Source organism: Chiloscyllium punctatum, chromosome 21 (assembly GCF_047496795.1).
Source record: "Chiloscyllium punctatum isolate Juve2018m chromosome 21, sChiPun1.3, whole genome shotgun sequence".
In the NCBI taxonomy this organism is placed as follows: Eukaryota; Metazoa; Chordata; class Chondrichthyes; order Orectolobiformes; family Hemiscylliidae; genus Chiloscyllium; species Chiloscyllium punctatum.
Genome location: NC_092759.1, coordinates 51,576,799 through 51,582,533, shown reverse-complemented (window position 1 = coordinate 51,582,533; position 5,735 = coordinate 51,576,799). Strand labels below are relative to the sequence as shown.

Below are 5,735 nucleotides of genomic sequence, written 5' to 3'. Positions count from 1 at the left end.
TTCTCAATCTACAGAAACTGGTACTTTTTAGACAACTCAGCATCGGCAATGAGAAGATGAAACTGCTCCAGGTGATGCTTAAACTCAGAACGTCGGCATTGCTCACTCCATCATATAAGTACGGCGCGCTGACCGATGACTCCACAGGAGCTAGATGCTTTTCGATTGCTTAATATGTCGGGTTATACCTCAGCGGTTGATAAATTGGCCGTGATGTAATATTTTCCGGTTGTATTCACATGTGGTTCCTCACTTATTTGAGGAATTTGCTTCATTACACCGTGCTAAACTGGATTGATATTGAAAAATGCATTTTCAATATTTCCCTTGATTTTTCTCTGAGCCATTGAGGTCTTTAATCAGTAGAAACCTTACAATCGCATTCTCGGCAAGACTCAATTACTGATCACCACCGTACCTTGGGCACTAAGTTCAAGAAGTTGATCTTGCTCTGAGTTTTGGAATCACAGACAAATAGAAACATATCCTTCGGTCCAATCCATCCATGCCGACCAGATATCCTAATCTAACCTAGTCTGTATGCCTGTATTTGGCCTATATCCCTCTCAAACCTTCCCAAGTGAATGTGTTCAGAAAAGATGTACAAGGATGTTGCCAGGTTTAAAGGACTTGAGCTAAAGGCCAATGGTGAACAGTCTTTTCCCTGTTTTCCCTGGATAATCGGAGGCTGAGTGGTGACCTTCAAACAACATGTCTATGTGTGCCTCAGACTTCAAAGAATTATGCGCCTGCAACCCTCGATTCCTCAGGAGGGAATTTAACAGTGAGAGAAAGCCATTTGCGGTGGTTGCGGAACGATTTTGAATTTTTTTGACTTCACGTGTGAAGAAGATTATTGAACACTTAAGATTGAGTATGAAAACAGCTGAGAGTTTTGAAAAGTTAGATCCCTGTGAGTCTGAAGTGAACCATATCACTGAGATGCAATTCCTACTTTACCCTGGTGCCTTAAAGGTTTGATCACATTCAGATGATGATAGGTCCATTTGGTACACTCTGATCTCCACCCAAGAAAACCAGAAACAAGGTTCTGTCTATTTGCATTTTGATCCTCTTCCTCTCAGCAGTTCTTTATTTTAATCAGACAAATATTCTAAGCAAAGCCGAATATAACAATCACACGGTTCAATGAGATAAATCTAATTCCTTTTTGATTATTACATCGACCTGTGTGAGTTTGTAGCCAGTTAACTAAAGAAATACCAACAAAACATTACTTGCCCGCAATTTAAATGGAAGCAGTCCGCTGTTTCGCAGCATTTTCAAGCTGAACAAGATCACCTGCTCATGTTTGTCCCCAGATATTTCTTCACGTTACAAGGATGCTTCTAGAATGAGTTGGTTGATGGCCGAGGCAATTCGCAGGAAAGATCATTAGTCAATCCAGACAAACTTGTATTTTCTAACAGACACTTTGGTCATGAGTAGATAAAACTGCTCCAGGTGAGGCTGGAACTCACAACCTCAGCATTGCGCTCACCAAAATACTACCATATAAATACCGTGCGCTGACCGATTGCGCCACTGGAGCAGCATGTTGGTAGGGATCCCAATATCACGAGTTATACCTCAGTGGGTATACAAATTGGCCATGATGTAAGATTTTCCTATTGTATTCACATGTGGTTCCTCACTTATTTGAGGAATATGCTTAATTACACATTGCTAAACTGGATTGATATTGAAAAATGTATTTTCAGTATTTTCCTCCATTGTTCTCTGACCAATTGTGGCCTTTAGTCAGTAGAAACATTACAACCTCATTCGTGGGTCGACTCAATTACTGATCACCACCGTATCTTGGGCATCAAGTTCCAGAAGTTGATCAACTCTGAGTTTTGGCATCACAAATAGAAACATACCCTGGCTGTGGAGTAAAAGAAAGACCTTTTAGATTGGAGATCAGGAGAAACCTCTTCAGCCAGAGAGTGGTGGAATTCAAAAAGCTGGAGAGGCCAGCGGGTGATTGAGTATATTTAAGATTGAGATAGATTGGTTCTTGAGTATCAAGGGGCTCCAGGCTTATAGGGAGCAAGCGGGAGAATGGAATTGAGAAACTTATCAGCCATGATTGAATGGAGGAGAGTACTCAATGGGCTGGATGGCCTGATTTCTGCTCCTCTCTCCCTCCTCTCTCTCTCCCCCCCTCTCTTCCCCCTCTCTCCCTCCTCTCTCTCCCCCTCTCTCTCCCTCCTCTCTCTCTCTCCCCCCCTCTCTCTCCCCCTTCCCCCTCTCTCTCCCCCCTTCCCCCTCTCTCTCCTCCATCTCTCTCCCACTCTCTCCCCCTCTCTCTCTCTCCCCTCTCTCTCCCCCTCTACCCCACTTCCTCTCCCCTCTCCCTCTCCCCAACCCTCTCTCCCCTCTCTCTTTCTCTCCCTCTCCCTCTCTCTCTCTCCCCTCTTTCTCTCTCGCCGTCTCTCTCTCTCTCCCCCCTCTCTCTCTGCCCCCTCTCTCACCCCCCTCTCTCTCTCCCCCTCTCTCTCCCCCCTCTCTCCGTCTCTCTCCCCTTCTCTGCCTCTCTCTTTCTCCCCCTCGCTCCCTCTCTCTCCCCCTCTCCCTCTCTTCCTCTCCCTCTCTCTCTCCCCCTCTCTCCCTCTCTCCCCCACTCTATCTCTGTCTCCCCTAGCTCTCTCTCACCCCACCTCTCTCTCTCTCCCCCCTCTCACTCTCTCTCCCTCTCTATCTCTCCCCCGCTCTCCCCCTCACTCCCTCACTATGCCCTCTCCCTCTCCCCCTCTCTCTCCCTCTCCCTATCTCCCCCTCCCTGTTTCCCCCTCTCCCCCTCTCCCTGTCTCCCCCTCTCTCCCCATCCCCTCTCTTTCCCACCCCTCTCTCTCGCCCTGCCCTCTCTGTCACAACCTCCTCTCTCTCTTCGTCCCGTCTTCCTCCCTCCCCCCTCTCTCCCTCTCCTCTCTCTCCATCCTCCCCCTCTCTCGCCCTGCCCACGCTCTCACCCTGCCCACCCTTTCACCTGTCTTCATCTCCTCTCTCTCACCCTTCCCTCTCTCTCTCGTCATCCCCTCTCTCGTCCTCCCCCTCTCGCCCTCCCCTCTCACTCCCTTCCCTCGGTCGCCCTCTCCTCTCTCGCCAACCCCTCTCTCTCCTGTCCCTCTCTCCCCTCCACTCCCTCTTCCTCCACTCTCTCTCTCCCTCCCCTCTCCCTTGCCCTATCCCTCTGCCGCCCTAACACCTCTCTCCCTCTCTCACCTTCCCCCTCTCTCGCCCTCCCCTCTCTCGCCATCCCCTCTCTCCCCCTCCCTCCCTCCCACATTTCCCCTCCCCGCTCTCCCTCCCTTTCTCTCACCCTCACACCTCTCTCTCCATCCTCCCTCTCGCCCTCCCCTCACCTTTCGCCCTGCTCTCTCTCTCACTCCCTCCTCTCTTCATCCCTACTCTCTCACCCTCCCCTCTCTCACCTTCCCCTCTCCCTCTCGCCATCCCCTCTCTCGCCCTTCCTTCTCTCTCCCTTCCCTCTCTCGGCCTTCCCTGTCTCACCTTGCCTGCTCCTGTCCTCCCCTCTCTCTCCCTCACCTCTGTCGCCCTCCCCTCTCTCGCACTCCACTCTCTCGCCCGCACCTCTCTCCCCTCCCCCGCTCTCTCCCCCTCCCTCTCTCCCCTCCCCTCTCTCTTCCTCCACTCTCTCTCCCTCCCCTCTCTCTCGCCCTTTCCCTCTCTCGCCCTCCCCCTTTCTCACCCTCCCCTCTCTCGCCGACCCCTCTCTCGCTCTCCACTCTCTCGCCCTTCCCTCGCTATACCTCCCTATTCTCACCCACCCCTCTCTCGCCGTCCCCTTCTCTCCCACTCCCCTCTCTCCAGTCTGCTCTCTCTTACTCCAATCTCTCTTTCTCCCCCTCTCTCGCCCTCGCCCTCTCTCGCCTAACATCTGTCTCGCTCGCCCCCTCTCTCGCCCTCCCCTCTCTCACCCTCCCCTCGCCAGCCCTCCACACTCTGGCATCCTCTATCTAGCTATCCCCTCTCTCGCCTTCCTCCATATCTCGCCCTCCCTTCTCTCACCCTCCTGTCTCTCTCAACCTCCCCTCTTGCTCGCCCTTCACACACTCCCTCCCCTCTGCCACCCTGCCCTCTCCCCTATCTCTCTCCCTCCCCCACTCTTGCCCTCCCCTCTCTCTCGCCCACCCCTCTCTCACCCTACCCTCTCTCTCATCCCCTCCTCTCTCTTCATATCCTCTCTCACGCTGCCATCTCTCCCCTTCCCCCCTCTCTCTCCATCCCCTCTCTCGCCCTCCCGTCTCGCTCCCTTCCCTCTGTCACCCTCCCCTCTCTCACCTTCCCCTCTCCCTCTCGCCATCCCCTCTCTCGCCCTTCCTTCTCTCTCCCTTCCCTCTCTCGCCCTTCCCTGTCTCACCTTCCCTGCTCCTGTCCTCCCCCTCTCTCCCTCACCTCTGTCGCCCTCCCCTCTCACGCCCTCCACCTCTCTCCCCTCCCTCTCTCCCCTCCCCCTCTGTCATCCTCCCCCTCTCTCGCCCTCCCCTCTCTCGCTATCCCGTCTCTCCCCTCCCCTCTCCCTTCCTCCCCCTCTCTCTCCCTCTCTCTCCCTCCCCGTCTCCCCTCCCCACTCTCTCCTCCCCGTCTCTCGCTCTCACTCCTCTCTTGACGACCCATCTCTCCCCCTCCCCTCTCTTCCCTCCCCTCTCTCTTCCTCCCTGCTTTCTCTCCCTCCCGTCTCGCGCCCTCCTCTCTCGCCCTCCCCTCTCTCTCATCCTGCCCTTTCTCTCACTTCCTCCTCTCTCTCCCTCTTCCCCTCTCTCCCTCCCCCTCTCTCTCAATCCATTCTCTCGCACTTCTCTCTCTCACCCTTCCCTCTTCTGCCCACACCTCTCTCTCTCGCCCTCCCCTCTCTTGCCCTCCCCTTTCTCCCCATCCACGCTCTCTCATCCTCCCCTCTCTGTTGCCCGCCCCTCTCTCCCTCCCCTCTCACGCCATGCCCCTCCCTCCCCCTCCCTCTCTCCCCTCCCCTCTCTCTCCCTCCACTCTCTCTCGCACTACCCCTGCCTCACCCTGCCCTCTCTCACCGTCCCCTCTCTCTCGCCCTCCCATCTCTCCCTCCCTCCTCTCTATCACCCTCCCTTCTCTCGCCCTCCCCCTCTCTCACCCTTCCCTCTCTCTCGCCCTCCCCCTCTCTCTCCCTCGCCTCTCTCACCCACCCCTCATTCGCCCGTCCCTCTCTCGCCCTCACACCCCCAGCCCTTCCATTGCTCGACCTCGCATCTCTCCCTCACTGCTCTCTCGCCGTCCCCTCTCTCAACCACCCCCCCTCTCCCCCAGTCCCCTCCCCTCTCTCTTCCTCTACTCTCTCTCCCGCCCCTCTCTCTCGCCCTACCCCTCTCCCGCCCTCACTCCGCCCTCCCTCTCCCTTTCTCTCGCCCTCCCCTCTCTCACGCTCCCCTCTCACGACATCCCCTGTTTCCCTACCACTCTCTCTTCTTCCCCCTCTCGCTCCCTCCCATCTCTCCCTTCCCCTATCTCCCCTCCCCGCTCTCCCCTCCCCATCTCTCGCCCTCACACGTCTCTCGCCCTCCCCTGTCTCTCCCTCCCCTCTGTCGCCCTCCCCCTCTCCCTCCCCGCTCCCGCCCTGCCCCTCTTTCCCCTCCCCCTCAGCCCTCCCCTCTCTCTCCAACCTCTCTCTCGCCCTCCCTTCTCTCACCCTACCCCTCTCTCGCCCTCGCCTCTTGGGCCCTCCCCCTCACTCCCGC

General features: G+C 55.8%; 1 non-coding gene across 1 annotated transcript; it reads right to left on the bottom strand.

Annotated features, from left to right (window-relative positions):
• Positions 1 to 1,456: 1,456 nt before the first annotated feature.
• Positions 1,457 to 1,552, bottom strand: trnai-uau (transfer RNA isoleucine (anticodon UAU)). The gene is made up of 2 exons: positions 1,515 to 1,552; positions 1,457 to 1,492 (listed from the first exon to the last, which is right to left on the bottom strand). It is a non-coding gene; the product is annotated as a tRNA-Ile (tRNA).
• Positions 1,553 to 5,735: the final 4,183 nt, after the last annotated feature.